Here is a 20,060-nt window from a genome sequence, read left to right as displayed (position 1 = left end):
TACACAAATATTATATTAAAATCCACTGTGGTGGCTAGTTTCTCCCCACAGAAAAAACACAATGCCTGGGGCGGGTTGCCCTTTGTTGACGTGAATCCCATCAAAGCATACGCCTCCTGATATTGACAACATTTTGTTGGCTCAATTTTGGCTCTCTTTTTTTCTCCGTTGTCCATGTTCCCTGCTGTAGTGCAGCTACGTTTAAACCACGATTCCATTTCAATGTCTATTTGTTATAATTATATGTGTAATGTTCAGAGGTTGTTGTTATATTAATGAGAATATTTGTCATTGTTCAAATGATAATAAACATTAGCATAAAGCATATTTGTCCATTAAAAACTTGAAAAATATTCCTCTAAGGTACATTTAGAACAGATCAACAATGTGCGATTAATGTGCGATTAATCACGATTAACTATGGACAATCATGCGATTAAATATTTTAATCGACTGACAGCCCTAGTTATAATATAATATTGCAACTGGCTTTCCGCTCAGCGTGGTTCCGGGCTAGAGCCTGATTGAGCTCTGGTTCTTCCTGTTTCTACTGCAGTGCAGCCGGCTCTCAGTACCGAAACCTGGTTCTTAGCTGGCCCCACTCGGCTGCCCGGCAAGAACCAATACGCTTACATTACATTACTGTACATGTTACTTGTTAGACGCTTTTATCCAAAGCGACTTACATACTCAATACTGTGGACAATCCCAACAGGAGCAATTTGGGGTGAAGTGTCTTGCCCAGGGACACAACGACATGCTGACTGCAGTTGGGTTTGAACCCCCACAGAGAAGAACTAGTTAAGCACCAGAAAAGCACAAGAACGGATCTTGAACCCTTGGTGGTTCTAGAAATATTTAATATAACATTTTGTTTTCTATTTCATTTATTGTACAATGATTATTTTTGTAATCATGCATGGTATTTTTTTAATTAACCTTTTTTTTTTATCTCACGTACCCCCTGCAGTACCTCAACGTACCCCCAGGGGTCCGCTTACCCCCATTTGAGAATCACTGCTGATGTGTAGGACTGTACACATATCATCTCTTGTTTATAAGTTATTTGGATGGTTAGTTTATCTTATGTGCTTTGACCAACAATGGTTTACTTGGCGATAGAAAACATGTCTTAAACGTATTGTAAACGTCCACAACTCATGGTGATCACGGAAAATCCATAGTGCTTTGTGGAGCCCTGAAATAGCAGCGTTTTCTGGACCTGTGATCTTCCCAGTATTTGAGGAGTTGTCTTATAGCTCATGTTTAGAGAGTGTTCATAGCCTCCTTGTATAGCAAAGACAAACACTCTGCAGTGCAGACCTCAATCTCTTTTCTCCTCTGCATTTCTCCTTCCTCTCTCTGAATCTGCTGCCTCTCTTCTCAGCTCTCACTCCTCGCCATCTTTCTCTCTCCTCTTTGCCCTCTCCCTCATCTAATCCTTGATGGAAGTAATTGCCAGAGTGGAGTGGAGGACTTCAAACAGGGGCTGAAATCCACGCACAAAAACACACACATCCACATTTATTGTTGTGTTTGTATTGAGCACATACTCCTTTCTGAGTCTTCACCAAATCTTCAAAGCCACAGGCTTTTCCTCTTTTCCGATCCACAAAGTCAGGCAAATAAATGGGAGAAAGAAAGGCTGTTAAGACGGGGCTGTTTAGACCACCCACCATGCACTGAAGGCTCTCTCAGGCAATTCCATGCACTGCTCAGTTGTGTGGGACTCTAACAGTCCGCATGCTGACGTTCCAAGCTCTGGAAACAATAGGCTTCAAGTTAGCCTCCGGAAAGCCATGGAACAGAGCTGTGTTCGACCCTCTGTCGTCACTAATTGCACCACTCAATGAGTTGCTGTTCATCTCAGTCCAGTACTCTTTTTATTTTACGGCAATGGGTTGTGGTAATACAATTCAGACACGTTCAAATATGAGACACACAGTCTAATTTACCCACATGGGTCTCCACTGAAGATAGCTGAAGCCTGTAACAATAAGACAGTAACAGTCCAAATACAATATGCCAACCTTGTGTGTGTGAGCACAGAGTGAGACTAATGCAGGTGGAATGTGTTTTATCACAAATCTCAATCAACTTAGTTGTCAGTGTGCCTTTCTTGATAAATGAGACACATAAAATTCATTTATATGTTTATGTCTTTGTGTTGCAATAACAATGCAGCAACAAAGCCCAACCTCGTACACAGAGAGATCTTCATTTAGGGAACAATGTTTATGCAATGTTTTAAGAACAATGTGATTGTAGGAGTCTTCTTCCTCATCCTACCTTGTTTCCCCTTCCTCTACCTCAGGGGTGTCAAACTCAATTTCATCGCGGGCCACATCAGCATTATGGTTGCACTCAAAGGGCCGGTTGTAACTTTAAAACTATATAAAAATACATATATAAATATATCATATATATAAAATAATATATTATATTACATCATTGCCTCTGCATTGGAAGAAGTCTAGGGCAAATAATTGCAAGTCTTTTCAGTGTGTATGTCCCAAAATGATTTAAAAAGAAAAACCAAATTCTGGAGAAAAAAGAAATAGAAGTGACATTTTGAAATAAAAATCTAATTCTGAGAAAAAGGAATTCTATGAAAAAATGCATATTTTGAAGAAAAAAAGGCAAATTCTGAGAAAAAAAGTCATATTTGAGATGCATTGTGGGACATGTAGTTTATGGGCAACGTGCTTCTGTAGCATGTAACCGTATAATAAACATATTATATTCTTTGTAAGCTCTTGTGGGGCCACATAAAATGAAGTCGCGGGCCGAATGTGGCCCCCGGGCCTTGAGTTTGACACCCCTGCTCTACCTCATACTCCACCTGGTCCTGTTCCCCCACAGCTTTTGTCCCCTGCATTTGTATGGCCTCATTACCGCTGTGATCCTAACTGACCTCTAGCAGGCAAAGCAAACATGCTGCGGCATCACTCCATCACGCTGTCACTCACTGGACTTGCCAGAGTTACTGGAGGTTAGAGTACAATCAGCACCACGATATAGTGCTGATGAACTTTAGCACACAGAGAAAAAGACAGGAACGGATGATGGTGGTGAAGGATGGCAGAGTAGTTAAAGTATAAGAGGATTGACGACAGAAAGCTTTCAAATGGTGGAATCAAACAAACAGATGGACAGAAACAACTCATAGGGCTTTAGTAAGGCTGTTGAAAAAGAAGAGCCTTTACGGGGGGAGATATATCAAGGAGAGCCTGACGCAGCTCGGCAGTGAGCAGATGAAGCAATGTGAGTGGCAAGGTGAGCGGCGCAGTAGGGAGAGCGGGAGGAGAGTGTGTGTAAATGTCGTTTTAATTTGTAGAGCCATAAAGAGGGTGAAGGGGAGCAGGTGGGCTGCTAGCATTCCCTCTGTCAGCGCTAATGAGCTGGCCAGATTTACAGCATCCACACTCAGGCAGCCAGCAGCAGAGACACTGCATTCAAGGAGCGTAGACTATCCCCCCCAAATAATGTTTAGATACAACAGCAGATGGGCCACAACCCAAATCCATTATTGCATGAGATGATGGAGAGAGCCTACGACATACCTACGACAGGTAGTCTTCTATATCAACATTTCAACATTTTTCAAATGTTTTTGGTTTGGAGTCCGTGGAGTCTTGCTCTGAGCATCTGTGGGACCTTCCGTGGCTGCATCACTCCCCAAAAACTCTCACAAACATACCTCCCCCCAGCTGTCTGACCCTCACACCCCCCACTGGGAGCCGCTCTCTGTCAGCGCCACCATGATAATATGAAATGCCAGCACTTACAATATCTAAGTTTGGCCCGTGTGCGACCACAATCTCAGTTTTCTCTTGTTCTTTTCGTCACTTGTAGGCTATTCCTTTTCTTCTCTTTTTCTGCCATTTATTTTGCCTTAAATGTCTTGCACGAATACATATACACCAAATACATTCTCCCGGATTATACACATTCAGTTTGCATGTATTTAGTCATGGTCCATAGATGTTATCTCTAACATATCTCTGTTTTCTCATGGTCTTAGCAGGGTATACGTTTCGGTTTGTTCCTCAACTAATAGCTTTTCACAATTTTTAAATGCCATCTGTTTTTCTTCCCCTCGCCAATATTCCCCTTCCTCTCTGCCTACAGTAGATACGCAGTGCAGTGGAATCCTGCCTTTGATAACACAGTAATGATGCACACAAGATTGTAAAGCTGACTTCAGACCAGCGCTGTAATGCGGCACATAGATGGAATAAATGCATTGGCAGACAGGCAGGAGGCTCCGGGTGATAGATATCCAAACTTTATCGGTTTACTGTCTCTCAGGTATGTCAGGCAGGTTAGCAAATCCCTCCTCAGCCTCTGTTTTCTATCTGCCATATCTCAATGTGCCTCTCTAACCTACAGTAAGCTCTGATGACCTACAGCCCATCTTATAGAGGAGGGCTGCCCAGGGTGGAACCCCTCAGGGGAAGTCACAAACCTGAGGAAAGAAAAGCCCCTTCAGTCTGGGATGATACATAAAATAAATTGTATTTAGTTTTTTTTGTAAGAAATACAATTCTGAAGAATTCAGAACAGAAGCAGGAAATGTAATCAGAAACCCAAAGTTATTTGTTTCTTAATCTGGCTCCAAGTCCCCTCTCTTTTATTTTATTTTCTTCTACATATTTAAATAGTGGGTGAATTGTATCAGCTGGATCATTGTAAGTTTAGAAAATAGGTGCTAACATGCAAATGAGGAAATAATAAAGTATATTCACCAACTTGACAACACATGTGCTGCATTTCGACAACATAGACCAACTCAGTTGGTGGATTTCATCATTTGCAGTGTTTTGTCAGGAGATTTGAAATGACTAGGCTAGCTACATCAGCTGGCTAGCAGATCTGCAATAATATCAGAAGGACTCTTGCGATCACATTGTTGAAATTAGCCAATGAAACATACTTTCCAGTAAGTTTCCAGTGACTGTTGGCCAACTTTATAATCCCTAAACGCTCCATGTCCCAGCTGAGTGCATCACCTTTGAATGTCCCCTTTCCGTTGCGTTTTGAGCTCCTGGCAGTGTTTACTTTTTTTCACCATATTGTATTTGCGCCGTTTTGTTTATGCAGCGCTTTTAGTTAACGCTGCGCCAATTGGTTTATTTTTTCTAAATACTGTCCATATGTTGTCAAGTTTGTGGAGATGTTTCTTCATTTGCATCTTGGAAAATGTGTGTTTTTTTATTTGCATAATTCTTTTAACTGCAGCAAGTTTCTCCTCATAGAAATGTGTTGGGCCGTTGTAGCGCGTTTGCTCCCGTTGGTGACTGTATAAAGGCACCATGTCTGTAGAAGGAATTCATTCAAACCAGCATCATTTCACACCCAACTTTGGGCTGCTACTTTCTCAAAACAAATATGAGATGCATAGCATGATATCATTTCATGCACTAAACACACAAGCACTCATATTTTAGATAATATTGGCAGAGGGTGTTTGAGAGCTCCTATTACGCCTGTGAATGAGCTGCTTAGTGCTTGATGTGGGCTCTGGCAGCAAAACAGAGACATCTGTTCTTTGATGTGCCCTCTGTCGCTGTCAGGTAGAACATGGATAAATCTGCTTCCTTCCCTTTTCTTCTTTGCCTTCTTTCCACTTCTGAATGCTTTAATTCAATCCCTAATCTTTTATCGCCTTGTGGCCTGTAGGCTATCTCAGCAGGTTACAGCACCGAAAAGTAATTTGTTTACCGTATTACAAACAGATATTTCAGCTCTACAGCAGCCACTACAGTATTTTGATGACTAAGGTTGTTGCAGTTGCAAGGTTCTCTGGGGGAAAAAAACGAGTCTTATTGGTAGTGAAATACATTTATTTAGAAATTACGGTCATAAAATATTCGGGATTTACCTTCTGCACATTTATCTTCCACACGGAATGCACACAAACCAAAAAGGAACAACATCTTTATGGCACACACACACACACACACACTCACACACACACACACACACACACACACACACACACACACACACACACACACACACACACACACACACACACACACACACACACACACACACACACACCACACACACACACACACACACACACACACACACACACACACTGCCTCTAAGAAGTTGGATTTAGGCCATAATGATTTCAGTATCATCTCTCCTGGTCTCCCCTGTAGTGTAATTGAATCCAGTGGTTACTGAGCTGAGTGGTGGCTGGTTGACAGGCGCAGGCCTCAAAGAGAATTCTGCCTGACACTAAGACCCTGAGCCCCATAGGGAGGGATTTAGGGAGAAAGAGGAAAAAAATTGATAAAGTGAGAAGGTTAAATGGGAATCAGTCCATTTTGTACTCACATTAGGCTCCATTTCTAACTTAAAATAACTCTAAGCAGACATTTTCCATGGCATATATGAAGCTGTTCCTTACATCACAAATACAGTTAAAAATAAAGTGTTTTAAGAAGTGTTGAAACAGTAGATCTTTCTCCATCTGTCTGTATGATTATGTCTGACAGCACTGATTAGACTACAGCAAATGATCGTCCTCCACAAACTAATGTAAATCGTACACCAACTTCTCCATTTTTTATTCAACACATTACATATGGCTAGCTTATTTTTTGTTCAGGTCCAGGATGTTGTACCAGCTGTTTGCTCACATACTTCATGCAGAAAGAGTCCTTTCATTTCAGTTTTTGCATTTCATTGATTTACTTGTTGTGTGTGTGTTGGGGTGTAATTCTCCATCTGCAGATATTGACTATAGATGTCTACTATATACCGGGTTCAATCTTACAGGAGTGAGTGCAGTCAGTCACTTCCATCAAACATGATTCATTTGTGGACTTCAGTAAGCCTTTCAGGGCAAGTGGTTGCTTAAGTGAGTTGTCAGAGAGGACGCCGTGCCTGTAGAACACTTTTCCTTTCCAGTCTAGGGGTTAACGCAACAAATACTGCCTGGGCATCACGTATGCTGCCACTTGTGAAGGTAAATCACCTCCTCTTCCTCTCTTTATCTTTCTGTCATTTACTTTACTTTACCCACTGAGCATGAAGAGCACCTTGATTTGCGTGCCACGCAGAGATGGGCGCAGATTTGTCTGTCAAAAAAAAAAAACAAGGCTCGTGTCTGTGAGTGACCACAGAAAAGTGTATTTCTGAGAGACAGATAGGGGGAGAGGGAGAAGTAAGGGGGGAGCACACAAGGAAACGCTGTGTGAGAGGGGCAAGATTGAAGGGAGAGAGAGAGAACGGCTTGCACTCCCAAAAGCCATTAAAGTTTGATTCACCCACTCCTCACTCTTTGAATAAATCAACCTGTCGTTCCCCTTCTCCTTTTCTTTCAAGTGTGTGGGACCCACCCTTCCATCCCCACCCCGCCTTTGGCGCTCTCCCACCATCTCCTTGGCAGGATTGCGAATTCTGACACGGTTTTGCTAACATCCAAGACAGTTGTGCATCTTGTCAGACACTCCATATTGTGCAGCAGCGTGTGTGATTGTGTGTATGGCGATGTGGGACACAGAGAGAAAGACAGATTGCGAACTCTCATCACTTTATGCGATGTGTATGGAATCATTATGCTGATAAAAGAAGAAAGAAATTGACGTGTGGGGAAAAATGGTTCAGATACAGGCTTTGCCTTCAACCTCACCAGGGTTCAATTTTGGCATTATACAAATTCCTCCAAGATTATTTCCCCCTGTGTTCCTCTCAATATGCACTCCCCTCCACATGTGTCTGTTTACCCCCCTCACTGTTCCTCAGACCGTGGCTAGATGTTCCTTAATAGAGCTTTATAGCCTTTCCAATTTGCTCAAATCTATTTTGCCTGTCACTTCAACAATTGAGATGGAAGGGAGAAAGGCATTAAAGGAAAATAATGCATTCAGAGAAGACAGGAATAGGAATACTAAAGAAGTACTTTTGCTACCAACAGTTGCCCTTCTTTTGTTGAACAGTGAGCTATACTGTAGATACAGTACAGCTTCCATAAAGTCAAATATGATCAACTTGAATCACACCATGGACTCTCTTCTATAGAAATAATGCAGTAGCAGAATTTTGATTCATTTTTGATCAATGCTTCCTACTTTGAAAGTTTGCTCAGAGTTCACGGGCAGCATTTGAAACTGTGATAGAGACTCCTCAGCTCTGATTGGTTGTTTCTTTTGCTCAAATATCACTGAGGCCAAAAAGAGCAACATGAGTTGTTCACAGATCATCCATCTCGTTTACACCTGTCAGGATAAAGTGCATGTTTCAACAAATGTTATTTTAAATAAAGTTTACAGCATTGGCTTTTTTTGCCACCGCATTCACACTGTTTAATTTACACCTCAGAGCCTAGGTTTTGTTATATTTCAGCAGGCATACATGACAACTACAACAAACACCCATCAAAAATAATTAAGGTGACAAACAGATGTTTAAGATTCAAATAACAGCCCGTCATTTTCAAATGTCTGCTGCATTTTCAGGTTGTCATTTAAGTCAGTCTGATGGTTCCATTAGTGTCTTGTTTGGGTCTTGATCGGTCTTTCTAACAATATGATTCCCCGGAAGATATTCTAGTGAATAATTTCCCCCAGAGGTTTAACCCTTCATGTTGTTGACACTTTTCCGTTAGTGCGGTCTATATCTACTACTTTAACACAGGCAAATGCAAAAAGAGCTTCCCCCTTACACATTTTAATTCCAAGGGACGGTGCAGGTTTTATTTGTATAGCACCTCCATCACATTTGACATTTTAGGCCCACTTCAGGTGAGGCTAGAAAGGCAATTCACCATATATTAAAAATGCACCATATGGCCCAGCTCCATAGTGGCAGCTAGTAGGGGTTTCAGTGTTGTTTTCTCTCTAGGATTTTCTACTGAATCTTTGAACAGAAGACATTTTCAAATATACATTATACTGCTACCGTTTTGAATGATATGTCTTCTGACAAAATTGCTTCAGGGCTTTGTTTGATTTGGACTAAATGTACCTTGTGTTTTCCTTCACCGTACACTATCTTACCGTGGCTGTGTGAAGGTATTTTATCGGAATATAGTGTGTAACAGTTTCAGAATGACTTTAATTATAATGTTTACATTAGCGAACCCTGACAGAATCTAAATAATGAACTCAGACAAAAGGTTTTCTAACATTAAGACATTTGAGTTATGGGTATATATTGTGAATAGTAGCTTGACTGTGACCAACCATTTGCTTTGGGAGGAATATAATCTCGGTTTTTTTAAATAATTTGCAATAGGGTGGTGAGTGTATCCACAAACTGTCAATAATAGAGGTGTCATCTTTATCATTTTACAATGTCATTTAGGAGATGTTTGCTATTATTGCCCATTTGAGTATAATGGGAAAAGAATTGTGGAGCTCACAAACCCTGCCTTGAGCTTTGCTTTGTTGGATATTCTTTTATATATTAATTATATTCCAGTTTGTGTCGTAAATATTACAGCCGAGAAGTATCATAAGATAAACAAAAATAAATAAAGATTAACATGCATTATGCCTTAAATATAACTGTCTATAAGAACTAAGTAGATAATACCAGTGACGGCATCATCAATACCTTCTAGCCGTTGTTGCTATCCACATCAGGCATGTTGCTGGATCTACACGTGAGAAAGTGTAAAACAATATTGCTGATTAGAAACATCTTTGGTTTGAATACTGACATAGATGTTCATTTGCTTTCTGTGAGTCAGACTGTCAGAAGGAAACAGACAAGTCAAAATGTATTTCGCTCAAGTAAGCATGGCCTTTTTTTCCTGTAGTCACAGACTAACTTTGATACCAGCGACTGTCACCAAAGTCCCTCCTCACCCCTCCTAGTGAAACCCCCTCTTTCCTCCACCCTCTTCCTCTCCACCTCCTTCTTGGCTCCCCCTTCCGTGGTGTCCCCGACATAAGTGCTTTGATGTATAATTGAGTTGTGCACTCAACCGCTCCTCTCCCCCTAACTTCAAGTCCTCTCTCTGTGCCCCCCAAAGACCTGGCTTATAGAAAAGGTAGGTTTAAAGGGGGAGACGAGAAAGAAGGAGGAAGCAAGGGAAGAAAGGAAATTGAGACGTGACAGCCGTAACACTAATAGGAGAGATTGTGGCAGGAGAGAGGCTATTGGATGGTAATTCAGCTAGATTATGAGAAAAGTGTAAGGCAGCTAAAAGCTGCTGCTAAAACAAACGTTAGGAGAAAATTCAGCAGTTGCTACAAATGACTCCATAAAAGGCTCTTGAGATGTTTTTGCATGAGCGAATATTCAGACATTTGAAGACACAGACAACTCTCCACACTTTTCTTGTTGAGTACTCCATAACTGGTGTCATGTCTCATCACCACAATGTAATTGAATCTGACAACGTGACATTCTACTAATTGAGATAAAGAGAGAAATGCAAGGGGAATGAAAGGATGGAAATAACAAGTTGTGATATTTGCTTTTGTTGTAGGAAGTACCAATTTCCATATAATGATCACTTTATACAGGAGATGATTAGACATGTTGCCATTCTGCATTAGTGTCATTGGGGCTGTTAGAGTTTTTTAGAGATCTATCATCATAAAATATGCTCTCAGCCTCAGCATTGTAAACCTTGGGTACAGTTAGACTGAGAGTGCAGAGGTTTCTGTCTTGACCATATCCGTCATATTCCTACATGCAGTACTTGTTGTTGCTTTCTTGTCTCTCTGTCCCCACTCCTTTCTGCTGCAGAGCTACATGAAGTGATTGCAAACGGACCAGGTGCTTTCTCTGCATGTGCTCCCTGGCTGTTGGGATATGTTTGTCTTCCTGTACATGAATGTTCAGTTCTATTCAGTACCATCAACGAGTGGATTGCGCACAAGTTGGGTGCCGTGTTTACTGGCATACTTCCAAAATATGACAACACTTATCTCTTATTCTTCATATTCACCATAATTAAACTAGAACACTTATACCAACTATAAAGTTATGGACATTTCCCATAAAATTAGCAACAACACATTCATTCATTCACATACCAGAAAAACATAGACTTTGAAAAGATATCTTTCAAGATTTGCACATACAATAGTAATTGGCTCTCATCAATAATGACATGAAGACATCATTGTAAGCAGTGATAATTAGTTGATTTCCTTTCATTATTGTAGTCCAGTTTAGTTCAGTAAGGAGGAGGCAAATGTGTTGGACAAATATATTTGACTGGCATGGCAGTTTATTCTGTTTTCGAATCATAGTATTTCAGCTGAGGTGTCATTAACTTAGATTATCTCAAGTAATACTTTCTGAAGCCTATTCAAACAATGTTGGGATATTGTTATTTTTTTATCAAAATAAGAATTTTTTAACAGTTATTGCTCATCATCAGGCTTATGTGTCTGCCTACTACCTCTTCTTATTTCTTTCTCTTACAGTTGTTAAAAACAAAAAAGCCTGCATGCTAATGCTTATTTCAGTTTTCTGTTTTACTTTGCTCATCAAACACCTCAGTACTTCAAGTGTTCCTTAGCTGATAAGCAGATGGAGGCATTTAAATGTTCTGTTTGTATGGTCCCCGCTGAAAGTAAGAGATGGGATAGATACGTTTAAACACACAGACACACTCATTCCCAGTGTCTTTTGGGGAGAACTACTGGCATTCTTAAAGCACTGGAATAATGCATGGGAAATGAAAGATGCCTGGGGTCATAGTGCAGAAGCAACACAGCCTGGATATACACTGTGTACTCAGATAGGCCTGCGATTGCATGAAGTCTTTGAATAATGCATTGGATGGGAAGCATGTATCTTTGTACTGTGTGTCTGCGGAGAGAAACCTGAGACATTATGGCTTGTGGAAGGTGGAGCCCAAACTGCCCTCACAATACCCTGTGCCAGAGGCTACAGATAGAAGGAGATGTTGATAAAGTGGGCAGTGTACCTGCTGTAAAGGATCAGACAGCCAAACGGAGAGATTCAGGGAAACAGAGTTGACAATATAGTGAAAACACACAAAAGGCTTGAAATACAAGGATACAAGGAGGAGGGAAAGAGAGACAGTGGAAGAAAGAGAGCAGTGTATCTATTGAAAAACAGCAGAGTACATTGAATCCCATGTGATGTTGCTGAGATGAGGCGGTCTCAACAGCAACTTGGGCAACATGGTGTGTTGTCATTATTGTTTTTTGACTTGTGGGTATTGTGCGAGTCATCTTAGTGTTTATATGTCTGTCATTTTCATGGACAGATTTATTTTTACCGTGACAATCATCTTATGGCACCTAAAACTGTACATCTAACCTCTAAATATTGGACTCTGAGAGAAGTCTAGCCTGGCTCCAGGTCCCAGAATTGCTGACTACATCTTCAGTTTCTTTTCAGCAATTGAAATTGATCAAATATTGAGCCAACCACAGCTATTTAGGTATAATTGAGAAATGGAAACGTCATCTTTCTGTGCCAATTGCTGAACAATTATACAGTACTAAGTTGCTCAAAAGAGTGAATCAGATCAATGCTGTTGTCAGAACTTCATTTGAAAAAAAAGGAAATATAAATGTAGATACTGGAGTTTCCGTGACCAGGGGAGACCAGAGCACATTGAGGAAACTTTTGGAGACACGATGTGAATATGCAAACTGAATAGACTGGTGGTTTCAACATTTCTTTCTGTGGCCACCATAAGACATCATTAATGTCTCATAAAATGGAAATGTAGATCATGGTCTCTTTTTGGCATCTGGGTAATCTTGACCTTGTGTCAGCCAACACTTCTGGGGCCTTACAGGTTACAGTAGTTGAAATGGAAGCAATTTTCCTTTTGTTTTTGTGTGTTTCTCAGAGTCTCCACTTTGTCTTTGTCGAAATCTCTCCCCACCGCTTCACTTTATCTCTCCCCTCTGTGTTAGTTCCGGGTAATTGCCTGAACAATGTTCCCCTCACTCCCAGTGAATTCAATTCAGACCACTTGCACTGGTGAGTGACTGCAAACATAACGGTGCTTCCATTAAAAAGCCTCTCCAGCCCTACGTACAGTATTGGATTATAAAGCTTTGTGATGCCGTTTCAGATGTGTACCTTCACAGGTGATTGCCACAGGGCTCGAGCTTAAGGACATCCCGTCGTCCCGGGGCCGAAGAAAATAGTGTCGGGGAGGATAAAAAAAAAATTTGGGACGAATTTAATAAAAATACCCTGCTAACTCTACTACAAACGGCGATGAAAATGAAACCGACTGCACGTTTTGTGTAGCACATTAAACCTCCTTGTCAACATAAACACACAAAACATTTAGAAACCCACGAAATACCAACACACTCTCACTCCCTAAGCGTCCAGGAGCGACGTTTGGTCAGTGTCCGTGGCGTCCAATTGTGACGCTCCTAGGCTCCTTCAGCGTCATAAAAGGACGCAAATAGCTTTCAACTGATTGCAATGTATTCCCATCTGCGGCGGGATTTGACGCTCATGAAAGCACGGCATTCGTTTGTGTCGGCTGCCCTTAAAGGCAATGTGAGCGTCCATTCCCATTGGATAACGGAGAATTGTACACCCGGAAGTAAGTATTCCTCTTACTGTCGATTGATTTTACAGTGATATCTGCACTACTCATCGACTAAAAAACACCAGATTATCCTTGTTAATTACACAACATTGATTGGTTTAAATTGTGTGCAATGCTTTTGTATTTTTCCCCTTCGATTCGGAGAAACAAATGTTTTTTATGAGTAAAGGATGGCAGAAGTCACTACACTACCCAGAATCCCCAGCTATCGTTTGGACTACACCATGTTCTCTGTTTGACAAAATAATAATGTAGAAAAACTAACATTTTAAATTCGGGACGGTCCACATTAATTTCGGGACGGCTTAGATTGTATTTCGGGACGGTTCCGGGAGGATGGGGAAAAAAGATAGTCGAGAGCCCTGCCTCTAAATAGTAAACGATTATGACCAAGAACAAGAAGCAGCCGACTAATTGAGCAATGCACTTAACCACTTAACATGCTAATAAAGCTGTGCAGGTGTATGGATGCTGCAGGTTGAGCCCTCTGCCTTTACCTCTGCTTCTGGTCGCGTGCACACACACTCAAGAAAAGAAACCTACAAACTCAAACACACGCATCGCTTCAACCAGTCCCTTAGTCCCCTATGTCTTTAAAAGAAAGTGTGGACTGATTAAAGTCAGAGTTTTATGGGAACTGTGTGTGAAATATGACTAAATAAATAAATAAAGCTAGAATGTCTTGCCCCTCTAGGCAACAGACGTTTATATGATAATCAGCTCCACTCTAATTTGCATGTAATTCTATTTTAAAAAATGACTTCTCAAAAAGAAAAAAGTGATGAAGAACGGGAATAATATATATGAGAACAAGAGATGCTGTAGAAGGAAAAGCAAATATGCTTTACCTTTTTTCATCAGGTAGTTCATTTTCTTTATTTTGTTTCAATATGAACATTTCCTCGAGGGTCATACGATTCATAATGAGAATATAGATGTAGATGTTTAAACAGTCCACTATGCATATGAATACCTATGAATCCTACTCAGCTTTCTTTGCTATGAATCCTACTTTGTTTTTTGGGATTAAAAGGCAGTCTTGAAGAAAAGACTAAATAAATGAATATCACCAGCTCTGGCTAGAATTGAGAAGCTTCCATCTGATGCTTTTAGCACTGAGCTTTTCTACCAAAAGAGGCAGAACTATAGAAAATCCGCATCAGTGCTCTCAAAACATTTGTCTTTGCTCACGAGGGAAATGCTTGCAATGTAGAGCCCTAACCAGATTGAATTCCTGAACGATTTGACAAAGTCAGATTAGGGGGTTTATGACTCTCAATCCTATAATACGGCGCTTGAGCTTCGTGAGTAAGACCAGAGCAGTGGTAGTAATGTACGTCTTGTAAGACAAAACAGTACAACATGTCATTGCCAGTGCTGCGTATCACTCAACATGCTGCTTTACAGTTACATTTGATACATTAATCATTTTAACCGTAAAGTTTTTTTTTACAAAAATACAAATATTAATATAGCAGCAAAACTACTGCAGTGAATATTTGAAGTGGAATAATGTCTACCTGAACAGAGAATGAAGTCATGCTCCCTCCGTGTGTGCGCTTCTACACACTCCACGCATTACGCATTCCACGTAATTGCCACCCTCTGGGTAACAGGTTAACACTGTTATCACTCTTAGCCCCGTTAGCTTGCTAGTTAGGTATTCAATATATACAATGTTGTAATCACTCAATTGGCTTGAAGACATACTGTATGAATTATACCAACCCATTACTCTTTCTTTTTATGTTTTAATTGTATTGTTAAGTCTGTTTCTTTACTGTTTTGTAATATAAGTATTCTGTGGTAGGTTTAAGACCCTGAACAAGAAGACGCCAATTCTTACATAGCTAAACACGGCACTTTTAAATATAAATTGAAATAAATTGTTTTATTCCACCTTTTGTATTCTCCATTAAGATGGAGGAGATCAGATAGAGGGGATGCATGACTCCTGGATGTGTCCCGTCCTTGCACCCTTCCCTTGGGATCAACCCATCTGCCTCTCTCTTTTACCTTTACATTAAAACAAACAGCACTGGCTGTGAAAGCAGTCAGCGCAGGGCACAGTTATTTGACAGAGAACACAGATCAAGATCAAGTTTTCTTCTTTTCTCTACTGATAAAGGGCCCTGTCAATACACACAAACACACTTCTTTATCACTTGGTTACATTGATTCCCCATCTACCAACTCCCCACTTTAACCCTCACTACGACCCTCACCCTGTCCTAAATCCTAATTGTATCTTAAAGGTATGGTAGGTAATTTTGGAGAAACCAGCTTGAGTGCGCTAGAATTTGAAAATACACAGCCGGAAAAAATCTGCCACTTCCTTACAGAGCCCCTCCTCCAACACACACACGAACGCGCACATGACCAATGAGGCACAAGATAAGTTTGTGCCCCGATGGAAGGCTGACAGGCAGGTAGGCCATCCAGATATTTTAGCCAGGCCGGCTCAGATGATTGGTCGTGCTTTTTACAGTGCTACGGCTTCCACAGATGACATTTTTGTATGGATTTTTTGTCAAAGCACTGAAGATATTCATTGCTATCGGGATGTTAAGAGCATTCCATGGAATACAACAAAAAGTGTATCTCGAGCCGGTTTCTCAAACGTACCTACCCCACCTTTAAGTAATACTAAATGAGTTTAGTGCGAGAACCACACAAAATTGCCACTCTTAACAAAAAGTGCTAAATCTGAGAACAGGAACACATGACATAATGAATACACACACAAGCGCGCACACACAAACACACACCAATTGATAGGCTGTCCTTGCCTTGGAAAAGTGGACCCTCTCCCTGTCTGTTGGTGTGGAATCATTTTGTTCGTCTGAGTGCTTCTCCAGAAAATGGCCCATCGCTCGGCCTGGCCCCAGAGTGGACAGCAGTGCACGAGCAAGCTGGAATGAAAGGAGTTTATAATTTAAGATATTTTCGCCATTAGTTTCTGTACTGTACACAAAGACTTACTCCATATTATGTATTGAATTATGTTTTCATGACCAGTTTAACAGAAAGTCATTGGGTACAGGTGGTCAAGTGAATTTCCAGGAACAGTCTAACTGCTGTTAGAAAAGGGAAAGAGAAATGAATGGCATCTGAGTGTGGCATAAACAATATTGCCAATCCAGTCAGTGGAGAAATTGATTTTCTGACAAGACCAATCATAATCCAATAAAAAAGCTACAGAATGAAACACACGGACATCAGATTGGAAATACGGATGGTTCCAACCTGCGATCACTTACTCTCATTTGTAGTGGCTATTATAGTCTCTTTAAAGGCTGGGCACTTCACTCCATTACAGATCAGCCTTTTTCAATCTCACTGCCTTTAAGAAATTCTTAGATGGGAGGGGAAAAAAGAAAAGCAAAATGGAAGTGTAGAGAACTGGCTGGCTTTTTGTGACTAATGCCCCCACTGGATTCCCCAAGGCTGTCACAAACACAGACACAGAGAGGCACTCACAAGCCTGACACAGAAGAATCACAGCAATACAAATCCTTATCAGCTGGTGAAGTCAAGAAATATCCTATGAACATAATCTTATTGAACAGAAATGTGCTCTAGATTAGAAAATAACAAGGATAAAGCCTCTTTAAACCTTTTGCAAATTTGATTCCTTTGTCTAATTGATGCCGATTGCTCTGACACACCTTTTTAGTTTTGCATTAAGTGAGACTAGTCTTCATGTGGGGACGAGACAGTTTACAAGTAGCAGTGCCTTTCATTGCAACAGTTGCAACATTATCAACATGCCATTTCCCTCAGAACACTCTCTCTGTTCTTTTTAAAATTGCATTCATTTTGGCTGTAGACTTGATAAGGTTGTTTGAGAATGTACTATCAGGGACTGATCAAAATCCAGGGATCTTCACTTGATTTACATAATGGCGTGCAATAGCAAGGTGTTTCTTCTATTTCTGTCTGTCTACAAGGTTTATTAATTGACCTCCATTTGCAGCGCTTTCTTTACCCAGAATTGTATTTTGTTCAAGCTGCTGGAGTTTTGACCATAGACAGTCTTATCTTTCCAAATTCTTGTACAAAACACAATGAGAGCTTGCACAGCTGCTATCCCTCAGTTTCAAAATAAAGCTTCAGAGCAATCTCTCTTCCAAGGCTGCATCATTCCATTGGAGTTAAACTACTGATAGGCACAGCTATCAGCAGATTGCTTGTTGTCACTCAGGCAGACTGTCTCTTACCTCAAACTGAGGTCAAGATACAATTCAACACTCAGGCTGCAATGATGGCATCAGCCACCTAGGCTTTACCACTGGGGCTTCAAAGATTGAAGGGCTTTATGAGATGGGTTTCATACCTCCACCTCAACCCCAAGCACAGTGTCCAGCGCGATATCCCAGGTACATGCAAGAGGACTGCAGCTCTGGACCACCGGGACAGCATGGGCTTTAAAGAAACGGTTGCCATGAGTGGAATTATAATGACAGACTCCAGTTTTTCCACCAGAAAGGCAGTCTTATTGGTGTGTGGATGTTATTGCTTCATGATTTCAAATGTTTACTACACCCCTTTGGCCTGAGGGCTCATTTTTACCAGAGAAATGTCTGGTCCAGAAAATACTCAATGTTAAACCACAAGCCTGTCTCCAAATACAAGTACTTAAGCTGTTTAGATATGTTGGTAAGCTTGGCATGGTACACACAGTTCTGCAGGGGAGGTCTGTTTGGCATCAGCATCTCTGGCATGTCCCAAAGCCATTGTACTGTGAGCAATATTTGGGATAATGTGCTTTATCATATTGTTAACACAGTTCACAAACATAATTTCGATACATACTAGATGCATGTTTATTTCAAAGGAAGCTGAACCGCACTCTAGCTTTTTTTTTCAGCAGAGTATAAATCATTTTTGTATAATTTTCCCCCACTTACTGTTGGAGAACTTGCAGCTGAAGGACACTTAGTCTTGTTTCAATACGAGTGAATTATTGATAAGCTAATTTCAAATGTGATATATGGCTTTGTGTGTCACCTCTATGATTAATTTAAGGGTTCTCGTGAATCACCTGCTTCAGCTTCTCTATCAAAGCTGCACAGTGTGAAATCATTACTGTCGCCCTGACCTCACCTATATACTATATACTTGGGTAATTGTGTGATGTGTGTGATAGTGATTTGTTAAGAGATCACTATCACAAACATATAAACTGTATATTGACATATTCAGTTTTGTACTCACTGTTTAGTAACTTGTGTAGTACTAAGGATTGTTGCTCTAAAAGGAAAACTATACTTACTTAAAATACTTAAATGTAGTCTAAATTATTTAACAAATGACTTCTTAAGGAAACAACCACTTTAAGATAAGCAGTTTAGTCCATTTATATAGTTTTAACCAGTGGCGGCCGGCCCATATGGGCGCCGCCCCACCTCTTCCCATATACAAACAAAAATAATGAAATTTAAAAAAAATGTATTTAATTTTTTTTTTTTTAAATATATATATTTTATATTTTAATTTTCAATGAACAAGGTAAATATTATACAATTGGTATCAGTAAAATGTATAATCTACAATAAAATCTCGTTTAAAATTGTGTTACGATGTCTAAAGTTACTGATAAGTCACACGTTTCCTGCCTGGCCTTGCCCGTGGCATTAGTTTATCAATACCGGGCGCCGTGCAAGGAGCCCCCGAGCCAAACAGCAGCAACCAGCACGTTGCAAACGTCTCAACGAGGCTTATCACGTAGCTGGTACACCAGAAAGGCATGGCTAGCTGGATGCAAACAGGTAAATGCTGTCTTTTGTTTCCCATGCTTGCTCTTCAAACAGCCGGGGACAGATACGATCTATTCAGAAACTAGACAAAAGTTAAACAAGTACAAACCACAGACTGTCTGTGTCATGGAGAATACAGTCACTGGTTTATTTATGTCTGTAGGCCGTTGTTGTGAGTGTGGACGGTCGGAGCATATATAACGTTAGCTTAGCCAAGCTCCATTTAGAAAACACGCATTTTAAAAGGGTTTTTCGCCTGCCGTCTGTCTGCAGACTTGTCAAAGCGTTAATTCATGGTTTTTACTAACCGGTATCAGTATGTTGTTACGTCGGCATCATTTTGAAACATGTATTACAATTAAATCACGGTAAAATATGTTCATCTGTAGTTGTAGCCCCCTTGCCAGCGATTCTCTCTCTAGTTTAGCATACTCAGCCCGACTCAGCCTGGTTGTTCCTGGCCCTAGAACCACGATTTTATGGGGCCAGAATAACTGTGAATTAGGACCCGCTAGCCGGTACTAGGCCAAGTGGAAACGCAACCAAAAACGGGCCCCGCACGGCTCGGCACGCTTAAAACGAGCTCCGCGCTGCACTGGAAACGCGCCATTACATCACCAGAAGTCCTAATTTAAGGGGTCATTTCTCCCAAAAAAAAAATTCTTACTCACTATATCAACAGCCCCACCAAAAATATTTTTCCACCAGCCGCCACTGGTTTTAACACCACAATATGTATATCATAATGAAGTCTGGTCAAAATGTAT

The 20,060-nt window shown here is 40.7% G+C and overlaps 1 protein-coding gene across 1 annotated transcript in view; it reads left to right on the top strand.

The window, feature by feature from the left end:
* cdh23 (cadherin-related 23) overlaps positions 1–20,060 on the top strand; it is a 243,773-nt gene that overhangs the window by 64,134 nt on the left and 159,579 nt on the right. The gene's annotated exons all lie outside the window — the stretch shown is intronic.

The sequence above is a fragment of the Pseudochaenichthys georgianus genome, chromosome 15, assembly GCF_902827115.2.
Source record: "Pseudochaenichthys georgianus chromosome 15, fPseGeo1.2, whole genome shotgun sequence".
In the NCBI taxonomy this organism is placed as follows: Eukaryota; Metazoa; Chordata; class Actinopteri; order Perciformes; family Channichthyidae; genus Pseudochaenichthys; species Pseudochaenichthys georgianus.
This window is presented reverse-complemented; position numbering and strand designations above follow the sequence as displayed.